The sequence below is a fragment of the Artemia franciscana genome, chromosome 3, assembly GCF_032884065.1.
Source record: "Artemia franciscana chromosome 3, ASM3288406v1, whole genome shotgun sequence".
NCBI lineage: Eukaryota > Metazoa > Arthropoda > Branchiopoda > Anostraca > Artemiidae > Artemia > Artemia franciscana.
In genome coordinates, this window is record NC_088865.1 from 4,947,486 (window position 1) to 4,961,179 (window position 13,694).

Consider the following 13,694-nt stretch of genomic DNA (forward strand, 5'->3'; position numbering starts at 1 on the left):
CTGGTTGTATAAAGTTCAGCTGATGATCACTTGATTTGAAATTGGAAGTTATAATGCCCTTTTTAAGAGTCAAAAGTGATTTGAGAGTAGCCAGTCCTCTTGCCCCCCTCAACACTCCTCATTTCTCAAAACACATCCACTCACAATTTTGAAATATCAATTTTGTTGAGCGTAGTTGAAGGGTCTGGAAATTGTGTCTCGAGGACGACAACCACTCCACAGCCCTTAGGACAAGGGTTGCAAGCTATGCCCTGGGTGCATATAAAGTTTTTGTAGAAAGGGTGGTAGTATATGCTTCAGAGGGGTCTCATTGGAAAGATAAACCAAAGTTTTAATGCCCTTTTTAAGAGTCAAAGTGATCAAAGTACAGCTAAACAGATACACATAATGTTTTTCTGAAATGCAAACAATATAAATTTTGAGATAGCCATTTTTCTCAAAATAGTCCAAAGGTCATATAACCCAAGGCTTTTGGCCTTGTTACCGACAGCCAAAGCCTAGGGACAAGGGTTGTAAGTTATAGCTTGGGGGTATTTAAGGTTTTTATGGAAGGGATGGCTGTATAAATTTTAGAAGTGACTCATTTGTTTGAAAATTGGAAGTTCTAGTTCTTCTTTAAGAGGCAGAAGTGATGGAGATGCAATTCCATCACTTGAAAATCTCACCAAGAGTGAGATTTCCATTTAAGGACAATGACCTTAAATGGAAATCTCACTCTTTTCACTTATTTAAAACAGGTGGTTTTCTCTTTAGATCTTTCTCCCTTCTTAAACGGTTCTCCATATCAATCCAAAACCTTAAAATAATTTATTGTTCTTATATAAGACCTTGTCTTGAATATGCTTGCCCTGTCTGGCACCCTAGGTTGACCAAATCCCAATGTTCTAAAATTGAAAGCATTCAAAAAAGAGCTATAAAAATTATACTTGGGAAGTCCTATACTACTTATGATGAAGGTTTGGCTAGACTTGAACTCACTACATTGGAATCACGACGTCACTTCCTTACCATGAACTTTTGGCACAAGTGCCTTAGTTCTGACTATCATTGGCGTCTTCTTCCCCCCATCATAGAAAACCCCCAATCCTTCCCAATACAAGACTTAATGCTCGTAGAGCTCCAAATACTCAACTTGACTTGTGTCCCCAAATGTTGACAATGATGTACAAAAACTCTTTCGTTCCCTATTTTGTTTCGCATTTTAATAAATGATATAACTTTGTAACTATTTTTATCCCGTAACATTTATTTTATCATTGTAATTGTTGTGACGTGCTTATGCTAGCTTGTGTGCTATTTTAGCCAGTAAATCATATTTTATTCTATTCCCCTCTAACTATCCCTTTTTTCCTGAAACACGTCTGATTTAAATTTTGAGACATCCATTTGAAAACAAAATAGTTCAAAGAACATATAACAATGCCTTTAGGGTTGAAATAACCCCCAGAACCCTGGGGAAAGGGTTCTAAGTAATATGCTTGGGACATAAAAAAGTTTTTATGGAGTGAGATGTTGTATAAATTTCAGATGGGAATTTGATTTTAAATTGAAAGTTATAGTGCCCTTTTTAAGAGTCAAAAGTGATTTGAAATCGGGGAGGGGGGCAAGCAGCCCCCCCCCAAAAAAAAAACAACAACAAACATGCCCATCATTTCACAAAAACAAAGTTTTGAGACATCTTTTCTTCAGCATTGTTGAAAGGTTCAGTAATTACGCGTTTGGCAATGTCAACCATCTCCCCCCCCCCAGATGCCTCAGGGCAAGGGTAGTATTTTATGCCATTTGTTCATTTTTTACATATAGTTTATGTTATTGGAAAAAGGTATGCATATTTGACTACTACTTTCCCAAAATACAAAGGGCATTAACATGAGTTTTTCAAGGAATATTGAGGGGAATGTTGAACTAAATGGCAACCCTAAACGCAAAAGGCAACTTTTGCGCGCTACTGCTACTATAATTCTGTAGTAGTTACTACTAGGGCTGAGGATATTGAAATAAGCATCTGAGTAAATGTTGAAGGAAAACGTTGAACTAAATCAAAGCATATTATGTGCATACAGATTACTGATACAGACGTATCAGTAATTATCTAGCATAATCTTCCAGTCTTAATTTAGCATCCAGCCCCTGAGCATCTTGGTTGTTACCCGGTGAACAAAGTTTATCTTTCGGACCTTTAACCTCTTATAAAAGATGGTTAAACAAAGACTAGTTTGCCCCGAATGTATGTTGAGAGTCTTTTTGAGCACAGTGAAATGTTTAAGCTGCAATTGCTTCTTCCATTCAGGAGAGAAAAAGGGTGCTAAAATTGATGCAGCTAATTGGAGTGAGAACTGGCGTTGTTCAGACTGCTCCTCTATGAAAATTTCAACTATATTTGTAAATTCTTTAAACTTACCTGTTTTTGCTTCACCTTGCATCCCCTGTTCTCTAAAATCAAGAGCTAGGATGCTTAGTATCCAAACGGAACTTAGGTAAAATTCTAGTTTAGTGACTTTTGGCTATCTTGGAAAGGGGTCAGGTTAGGAAAATGAAACTTTCAGGGATGGATCTATAAGGTGCAGTGAACGAATATTTACAATCGAAAAGAAAATACTGGACTCACAAAAAATTCAAAAGACTAAATCAGAGACTAATGAAAAGAATAGCGAAAAAAATGCTTCAGAAAAAGAAAATGCTACAGAGAAAAAAATGCCGTTGAAAAAGCAAATGGTACTGAAAACAAAAATTATTCTAAAAAGGAAAATACGACAGAAAAAAAAATATTGTTGAGAAAAAAAAAGTTGCAGAAATGGAAAATGTTGCTGAAAAATGCAGAAAATATGAAGTAGAAAAACAAAGCATCTCAAAACCAAAGAAGCAAAGAAAATTAAAATAGAAGAAGAAAAACATCTTCCCATGGCTATACTGATTAAAATTAGGGACTCAATCCAGTATTTTGACAGAAGAGTTAAAATCACTGAATTAATTACTAGCTGGGTTCAAGAAAACTTCCTAATGTTACTTTTCAAACTAGGGGATGGAACTGGAACAGGTTTGCTGAATATACCATTGAATGGACGATCGAATTTTTTATGACGCTGTTTGCAACACTGAAAAAACTGCCACAGAAGTTGGAAACAGTCTTTTTTGGAAAAAGGTATAAATGATGCTGCTATGAAAGGTGATTTGAAGATTTGTCACCAACTAGTTTCAAAGGGTGAAAGTATAGATGCCTTAGATAGGTGGGAAAGAATAGCCTTATATTACGCTGTAATTTCACATGGATTAGATGTGACTCAGTATCTATTAATGAAAGGTGCAAATCCAAATGCAAAACCCAGATATTTAAGCGAAACAATGTTACAGGCTGCTGCTATGAATGGCTGTTTAGATATTTGTCGACTACTAGTTGCCAAGGGTGCCACTATAAATGCCACAGCCTTATATTACGCTGTTAGTTTTAATAAGGTAGTTGTAACTAGGTATCTATTAGAGAATGGAGCCAACCTAAATGCAAAGCATTTAGTGTATTCGGATATACCCTTTAACCGCGAAACTGTCTTACACACTGCTGTTCGGGTTGCCACTTTAGAAATTTGTCAACTACTAGTTGTCGAGGGTGCCACTGTAGATGCCTTAGATTCGGGGGGTAGTGCAACTTTATATTACGCCGTAACTTTTTACGGCGTACACATTTTTTACGCAGTTAAAAATTAGCGCATATCCGTTGTATATACATATGAGAATCCATATATAGAAGCCTGCCGCGTGCCGCTAGATTGGGCCAGGCGGCGAAGCCGCCTGGTCCCAGCTAGTTACACTTAACTTTTAATTCCACATAACATATACAAATAAGAAAACAAGTGATACGACTGAGACTACAAATACTGCAACTAAGCAGTGTTACAGCAACATTAAAAATAACACAATACAGCAACCTTACAAATTACATTAAAAAAAAAATATCACAATATAGCAACATTACAAATAAGACAACAAATACAACCGAAACAACTAAGCCAACAGCTGCAAATATAGTAAAGCAAATAACATCAGGTACAACCAAGCCATCAGCTGCTGGTCTAACTAAAGTAACAACAGTTAGCCATCAGCTGCCAGTACAACTATACCTAAAAGAATCTCCGGTTGTGGAACATATGTCATTTCCTACACGTAAATTAAGTATTTCCTTAAGTATTTTGGCATATTTAACCCATTAATGATATCACTTATTTCTATATTATCTATATTCTCCCAAATTACATCCCGAGAAATTGATTTAAGTGACCCGTCAGACTTTTCAGACGGAAGTTTACACATTACAAACAAATAAAAAGTAGAAACAATAGGGAAAATATTTTCAAGATAGTGGAAATCAGTTCTGTGAATATATACAGAAAACTTATTAAAAATTTTAACCAGAGTCATTAAAGGCTACGGTCAACTTCAGCGATGAGGGGTTTGCAACTATGCTAGTTGATGCACCCAATTATTTGTTTCCGGGGAACTTGATGTCTATTAAGGGACTTATAAGTAAGAATCGGTTCACTTTGGGTGAGAAACGGCTGTTAGCTCATAATCATCTTTGGCAATAAGGGGTTTGCCACTTTTGCTAGTTGGTGTACCTACTCTTTGTTTTTGGTGTATTTGATGGTTAAACCCATTTGGTGCCAGTGGTAAGACATGTAGGGGACTTGTAAGTAATAAGCAGGCTGTTGGGCTACAATCATCTTCAGCGATGAGTGGTTTGCAACTTTTGCTAGTTGGCGTATCCATTCATTTTTATAGTTGGAACCCCTCATCGCTGAAGTTGACTGCAGCCTAACAATAGATTATTAATTACAAGTCCCCTACATGTCTTGCCACTGGAACCAATTGGTTTTACCATCAAATACACTGGAAACAAATAATAGATACACCAACTAGCAAAAGTTGCTAAAACCTCATTGCCAAAGGTTATTACCTAACAGCCGACTGTTGCTTACAAGCCCTCTAAATGTCTCACAATTTGTTTCGAATTGATTTCGTTTCAGTGTATACCTTACTACTGAAGTTGTCAACCCCTTGAAACTTTCAAACTGGTATACCTCATGAAGAAATTTTGTACCAAAAAATGGATGTCATATACTTTGATCAGCTCATCAAGAGCTATCGATTTCCTTTGAAAAAAAATTCTATGTCTTACTTCAAAAGTGGATTTTTTTTTGCTGTAGGCCAACTTTCTAACGTCATCACATAAGCTCCAATTTCTTTAGCAATGAGAGAACTTTTAAAGTTTATTAGGCAGATCTGATACCATTTCTCTACCGCAATCCTATTGCCTTCTAGAATGGAGCTTTCCACTCGAAAGCAGAAACGTGGTTTGATGAAGCGAAAGCTTGGCAGCACACTTCAGATACTCCTCTCGGACATAGGCTATATAACTTCACTTCGCACACCATAGGCTCTGGCACCATAGGAGCTGTCCAAAAATATAATGTCATATTCATCAATCCGGCCTGAGGTCCACACTTTCCGTTAAAACCGCACAGGTTAGACCCTTACCAGTTTCCAGGAATAAGCTGAGATCGGCGGCATAGAAAAAAAAGTGGGACAAAACCAAAGTGTTACTCTTGCAACACAATTCTAGTTTATTGACTTCTTGCTATCTCGTTAAGGGGTTAGGTTAGGAAAATGAAACTTTCAGGGATAGTTCTACAGGCCAAAGTATGTCCCGGGAAGGTATTTTGAAGTACCTACCTCCACTCCTTCTCCCTCTAGAGGGTCTTGACCTTTGATGACCTTTGAAAATATGTGTGTTATAAACGTGAAACCTTGCAAAATAGATCTTATGCTTAAACAAAGTGTAACAAAATTGTTTTCAGCTTCAGAACTTTGCTCAATCCTAATTTGTAAGGTTTTAAAGATATGCAAATACATTTATTAAATTTTGAAAAAAAACAAAAAAACATTGTTATGGCTCAGAATTCTATTCAAATAACAAGAATTGCATTTTGAGAACTAAAGGAAGAGAAACAGCAACTGGTAACTGAAAATTAAGATAAAATGCTGTTTGGTCAAAATTTCAATAGGTATAGACCTGTCATGTAGGTGAATTTCAGGGCCCTTTAGAGGGAGAAGGAGTGGAGGGACTTGCAAGTAAGAATCTGTTCATTTTGGGGTAGAAATTTGTGTAAATTGGTGCACATTGTATTCGATCTCTTTAAATGTCACAGAATTAAGTGTTTACGCAACGGGCACAAACGATAAGGTAAAATAGTGAGTTAGTTTCGTAATAATTAGTTTCACCTATGGTATTTTAATCCTGAAAAGTTACGGATAGCTTTATAATACCAACCAGATTATATAAGATATTGTTTTAAGTTTTCATCCGTCATGATGTCTACGATTGAAAAGGATAAAGTTCAACTGTCTGCAAAGTCAATTTAGTCCCTTCTTTCGATACTGTTTCGATGTTGTTTTTTCAATGCTGAGGAATAGCCTTTGATCATGTGATTACTGATCGATAGCGAAGAAACAAAACCAAAGTGTTGCTGTCGCAACACTTTAGTCGGCGAAGCCGACAACGCAAATTTGATGTTTGGAAGGATATCGTGGCTCAGGCCGCTTTTTTTTTAAATCCTAACCGGACCTGGTGACATTGAGGGAGTTGGGGGGGGGGACCTAAAATCTCGGAAAACGCTTAGAGTGGAGGGGTCGGGATGAAACTTGGTGGGAAAAATAAGCACAAGTCCTAGATACGTGGTTGATATAGCTGGAACGGATCCGCTCTCTTTGCGGCAGTTGGGGGGGGGGGGGTTAATTCTGAAAAATAGAAAAAATTGGTTATTTTTAACTTATGAAGAAGTGATCGGATCTTAATGAAATTTGACGTTTCGAGATTTTGGCTGACACTTACGTTCTGTTATGTTGGAACGCTAAACCTAAAAATAAAATCATCAAATCAAATTTTGAACTTCTGTAGATATTGTGGGCAGCCAATATTCTTTGTTTTGAGGGAAAATTGGAAAAGGAATCACGGTTTATTTTTGCACATACAAAGGTAAAAAGAAAACAATAGATGTTTTCCGAACATTAAAACCAAAGGTTTAGTGCTGAGTTTTGGCTAAAATTTATGATCTGTTGGAACACAAATTCAAGCCACCAATTGGAATTTCGAAAGTTTTCATTACATTTCAATGTTACTTTATCAGTAATGTTTTTACACATTGTGGAATAAGACACAAATTATTACGCAAAGACGAAAGATCTCTAGTGCAATGATAATTCAATATTTTTAAGTGCAAAATGGGAAAGACAACCACTTGGGTCATTTTTCCACATACACAGAAGAAAAAAAGCCCAATTGATGTTTTCTAAAAATTAAAACCGAAGACTTTATGCGAGGATTCAGCTTAGGTTTGTGTTTCACTGTGTTGGAATGCTAAACGTCAAAATAAAATTATTAAATTGAATTTTGAACTTTTTTGTGTTGTTTTATTAACGATTTCGTTAGATATGGTGGATTGCAGGGCTGTATCCAGGGTGGTTAGGGTATTTGACCCCCCCCCCCCAAAAAAAAGGTTGTCTGACTCGTAAAACTTAACAAAATGAGTGTAAACCAATTTTGATGCATTTTTGTACCCCTCCCCACCCCGAAAAAAACCTTTTGTACCCCCCCCCCCCCCCCGAAAAAAAAATAAAAATTCTGGATACATCCCTGGTAGATTGTGACGCAAATTTTTACCCTTTAAGAAAAAATATATTGGGCGACGAAAAAATATATTGGGCTGTTTTAAGTGTACTTTGAAAAGGTGAATCACTGGGTTGATTTTTGTATAGAGACAATGCTGAAATTTCCCTCATTTTCTAAGTTAATTTTTTTTCTTAGTTTATGTTTTTTCTAATATTTTTGTCAATCGTCATGTATAGACAGTGTGGTCATAGGATATTTTTACCCACCAAAAAATATATTATCATCTTGAGTAGCCTATGATTCTCAAAATTCATGCTATGTAACTGGTGCATATAGCTACAGCATGGTGATAATCTTAATACTTGACAAGCGATTTTTGTATGTGTTTTCCAAGACAAATTCTGATAAAGAACGAATATTTTTTGGGAAGTCTTGGGTAAAATTTCGGTTCTATTTGCATTTTTGGAGCAAAAAATTTAAAAATTTAGACAAAAAGTCTAGGATTTTTTCAAAAAGTAAGACAAAATAAAGTCGTGTGCTTCACTCAGGAAAAAAAAGAAAAATTGATGTTCGTGAAACCTAAACATAAGCTATTTAGTAATTCATATCAAATACAGAATTCATTGTTATATCTTTATTTATTGAAAGGTTTCAACATTAGTTATTATTTCAAGCATATTTCTCAGAAATGTATCTGCTCAGAAGTATGGAAAAAATAATAATATTAATTTTTTTAATTTTAATAAAATTAAAAATTTAATGGTTTATTCTTCTAGTTTTAATATCACTGCTTCTTTGCCGCTAGCTTCTCCACTTGAAAATTTGTAACAAAACTTTTGAGAAAATACCCAATTAGAATCCTTGAGCTCATTTGTAGGATAACTTGTCTGAGTCTTGTCTGAGAGCCTTATGTTTCTTTCACTTACATATAAATTTGCCACTCTCAGTTTTAATACATGGCTTGCAAAATAAACAGCAGTATCATCAACAGCTACATCAAAAGCTGTACGGTCATTTCTATCTGTAATATCTATGTCAGATCCATGCTCCAGAAGAGTTTTAACACACCCTTTATCTCCACTCGAACTAGCATAATGAAGCACTGTCATGACATACTTGTCCTTAGAGTTAACATAGGCTCCATATTTGAGAAGACATTCACAAGTCTGTGAAATTGAAATAGATACAGAAGAACATGATAAATGAAGTGGACTTGCGCCATCCTCATTTTTTACATTAACATCAGTGCCAGACTGTATAAGATATTCAACAGTCTCTGTGTGTCCTTTCCGAGCTGCTAAATAAAGAGGAGTTTCACCATAATTATTTCTTATATTAACATCAGCGCCAGACTGTATAAGATATTCAACAGCCTCTGTGTGTCCTTTCCAAGCTGCTAAATTAAGGGGAGTTTCACCATAATTATGTCTTATATTAACATTAGCGCCAGACTGTATAAGATATTCAACAATCTCTGTGTGTCCTTTCCAAGCTGCTAAATTAAGGGGAGTTTCACCATAATTATTTCTTATATTTACATCAGCGCCAGACTGTATAAGATATTCAACAGTCTCTGTGTGTCCTTTCCAAGCTGCTGAATTAAGGGGAGTTTCACCATAATTATTTCTTATATTTACATCAGCGCCTGACTGTATAAGATATTCAACAGTCTCTGTGTGTCCTTTCCAAGCTGCTAAATTAAGGGGAGTTTCACCATAATTATTTCTTATATTTACATCAGCGCCAGACTGTATAAGATATTCAACAGTCTCTGTGTGTCCTTTCCAAGCTGCTAAATGAAGGGGAGTTTCACCATAATTATTTTTTATATTAACATCAGCGCCAGACTGTATAAGATATTCACCAGTCTCTGTGTGTCCTTTCCAAGCTGCTAAATTAAGGGGAGTTTCACCATAATTATTTCTTATATTTACATCAAGCCAGACTGTATAATATATTCAACAGTCTCTGTGTGTCATTTCCAAGCTGCTAAATTAAGGGGAGTTTCACCATAATTATTTCTTATATTTACATCAGCGCCAGACTGTATGAGATATTCAACAGTCTCTGTGTGTCCTTTCCAAGCTGCTAAATTAAGGGGAGTTTCACCATAATTATTTCTTATATTTACATCAGCGCCAGATTGTATAAGATATTCAACAGTCTCTGTGTGTCCTTTCCAAGCTGCTAAATTAAGGGGAGTTTCACCATAATTATTTCTTATATTTACATCAGGGCCAGACTTTAAAAGGCATTCAACAGTATGTGTGTTTCCATTCCAAGCTGCAAAATGAAGTGGACTTGCACCTTCCTCAGTTTTTATATTAAGATCAGCGCCAAACTGTATAAGACATTCATTAGAGTGTGCTTTCCGAGCTGCTAAATAAAGGAGAGTTGCACCAAAATGTTTTCTTATATTAGCATCAGCACCAGACTGTATAAGATATTCAACAGTCTCTGTGTGTCCTTTCCAAGCTACTAAATTAAGGGGAGTGTTACCATAATTATTTCATATATTAACATCAGTGCCTGACTTTAAAAGACATTCAACAGTCCGTGTTTCCATTCCAAGCTGCAAAATGAAGTGGACTTGTACCATTCTCATTTTTTACATTAACATCAGCGCCAGACTGTAAAAGATATTCAACAGTCCGTGTGTGTCCTTTCCAAGCTGCTAAATGAAGGGGAGTTTCACCATAAAAGCAATAAATAAGGAGTTTCAAAAGATATTCAACAACCCGTGTGTATCCTTTTGAAGCTGCTAAATAAAGTGATCTTATGGACATGTTATTTTATTATCACTGTGGTTATTTTATACCACTGTTCTCATATCATTGCTATATATAGGTATGACTACGTCGTGACTCCTGTATTCGTATGATGTTCATAACCTCCGTAATGATTTTAATTAAAATTACGTCATTAGCCTAGGTTACGAGTAACACAAGAGTATAACATCATACCATTTCAATTGATCAACGAAATGTTATTTCTGTATTGAGCACTATTGTCACATTTCAGTCTTCTCGTTAAGATTCCTATTAATTTTGATGAATTTGCTAATAATTATGATCTGAAATGTGAGGTTTTCTCATGGAAATAATTTTTCCAAGATATTTAAATTAGGAATTTTGAGATGTTGCATTTAAAATTTACCACTCTGACTTTAGAGAATCTTAAAACCTTGCTTTAGAGTAAGGAACTCAGTTCTATGTAATTTGAAAGTAATCAGAGTCTCTAAATAATCAGGTCACATTGTTTATATTGGGCTAACGGCTCTGATGCTTAAACACAATAGATTCGGAAAGGAACTGAAGTTAAGCCTTTTTTTTTTCATTTAAATAAAAGTTTTCCGAAAATGTAGTTTTTGTTCATTTTGCATCCTAAAATGAAGAAATGTTAAAATAATCAATCATAGCAAATATAAAACTAACTAGTACAAAAATAGATATATAAATGATTCTTAAAACGAAATAAAAGTTAAATTTGTTAGTTAGGTCAAGTTTGAATCAAACAAAAGCCACCACAAACAATATTTTGCCTACTTTCCCCTTACCCTTTTTCTATTCATAAGAGTCTTAGGCCTATTGCGTCATATGCGTTTCATCTATATCTATCTATATATATAAAAATAAGTTGTCTGTGTGTGGATCTGTGGATCAGGTGACGTCATGTTTGTTCGCATATGACGTCTGAATTATTTCACACTAATACAAAAGAAGAAAAAAACTAAAAAAGGTAAAAACTACAAAAAAAACTACAAAGAAAAAAAAACTAAAAAAGCTAAAAAACTAAAAAAAACTAAAAAAAGGTAAAAATCTAATGACTAAAAAAAAACTGAAAAAAATAAAAAAAGGCAAAAACTACAAAAAAAATAAAAACTAATAAAAAAACTAAAAAAGCTAAAAAACTAAAAAAAACTAAAAAAAGGTAAAAAACTAAAAAAAAAAAAACTAAAAACTAAAAAAGAAAAAAACTAAAAAAGAAAAAAACTAAAAAAAAGGAAAAAACTGAAAAATAAAAGAGAAAAAGAAAACTAAAAAAATATGAATAAATATATATAAAAATAAGTTGTTTGTGGGTTATGTCTGTCTGTCTGTCTGTCGAGTGACGTCGTGTTTGTCCGCATATGACGTCTGAATCATTTCACACTAATACAAAAGAAGAAAAAAAACTAAAAAAGGTAAAAACTACAAAAAAAACTAAAAAGAAAAAAAAATAAAAAAGCTAAAAAACTAAAAAAACTAAAAAAAGGTAAAAAACGAAAAACTAAAAAAAACTGAAAAAACTAAAAAAAGGCAAAAACTAAAAAAAAACTAAAAACTAATAAAAAAACTAAAAAAGCTAAAAAACTAAAAAAACTAAAAAAACTAAAAAAAGGTAAAAAACAAAAAAAAACTAAAAACTAAAAAAGAAAAAACTAAAAAAAAGGAAAAAACTGAAAAATAAGAGAAAAAGAAAACTAAAAAAATATTAATAAATATAAAAAATATAAATATAAATATAATACAAATTAGCAATCAACAAAGCACCAAGACACGAATGACGACCGGGACACAGGGAGTATAAATGACGACCAGGACATAAGTAAAAAAAAAACTAAAAAAACTAAAAAAATGGTAAAAACTACAAAAAAACTAAAAACTAATAAAAAAACTAAAAAATCTAAAAATCTAAATAAACTAAAAAAGAAAAAAAGAAAAAAGGAAAAAAATAAAGGAGAAAAACAAAACTAAAAAACGAATGTATATACAGACCGGGACACCGGGATACAAATGACGACCGGGACACAGGGAATATAAATGACGACCAGGACACAGGGACACAACTACAATGGGGACGCCGGGGGGAACAGGGGGATATAAATGACGCCCGGGACACTCAAAGAGAAATCACAGACTGGGACACCGGGACACAAATGACGACCGGGACACAGGGAATATAAATGACGACCGGGACACAGGGACATAACTACAAAGGGGACGCCGGGGTGCACAGGGGGATATATAAATGACGATGGCGACTCAGGGAATGGTCGATTAGCAATCACCATCAACAAAGCTCAAGGGCAATCATTAGAATCATGAGGTATAGATCTGAATACGGACTGTTTTCCCATGGACCATTATATGTTGCATGTTCAAGAGTCAGTAAACCTGACAATCTATTTATATGCACAGACAGTGGGACAGCAAAGAATGTTGTATATTCGCAAGTTTTACGTAGTTAAAAACATATATATATATATATATATATATATATATATATATATATATATATATATATATATATATATATATATATATATATATATATATATATATATATATATATATATATATATATATATCTATCTATATTCACAGGTGGGACATAGGGACACAACTACAATGGCGCGTAACTAATATGGCGCGTAACGACTTACGCGCGCGGGGGGCTTGGGGGGGGGGCGCGAAGCGCCCCCACCAATAATTATATAAAAATAAGTTATCTGTCTGTCCGCATATGACGTCTGAATTATTTCTATCATATAGCAGTTCAAAAACGAAAGTATTCAAGCCGATGTAGCTGAGTTGGTAACGCGTTATGTTCCAAGTTCTAGGTTCGAGAGGTTCCAGGTTCGAACCTTGACTTTAGTATTAATGCAAAAGAAGAAAAAAACTAAAAAAAGGTAAAAAATACAAAAAAAAACTAAAAAGAAAAAACACTAAAAAAGCTAAAAAAAAGTAAAAAAACTAAAAAAGAAAAAAGAAAAAAAAACTAAAAAAAGGTTAAAACTACAAAAAAAAACTAAAAAGAAAAAAAAACTAAAAACTAATAAAAAAAATAAAAAAAAGGTAAAAACCAAAAAAAAAAAATTAAAAGAAAAAAAGCAAAAAATTTATTTCATCATATGGACACTCAAAGAGAAATTACAGACTGGGACACCGGGACACAAATGACGACCGGGACACAGGGAATATAAATGACCGGGACACGGGGACACAACTACAACGGGGACGCCGGGGGGGGCACAGGGGGATATATAAATGAC

General features: G+C 34.3%; 1 long non-coding RNA gene across 3 annotated transcripts in view; it reads left to right on the forward strand.

The window, feature by feature from the left end:
* LOC136024795 (uncharacterized) overlaps window positions 1–13,694 on the forward strand; it is a 62,723-nt gene that overhangs the window by 12,267 nt on the left and 36,762 nt on the right. For 2 of the 3 annotated variants that reach the window (XR_010616918.1, XR_010616916.1), the window contains exon 3: window positions 3,020–3,166. This is a non-coding gene — a long non-coding RNA (uncharacterized LOC136024795). The remainder of the gene's footprint in view (window positions 1–3,019; window positions 3,167–13,694) is intronic. The other variant, XR_010616917.1, reaches the window with a different exon arrangement.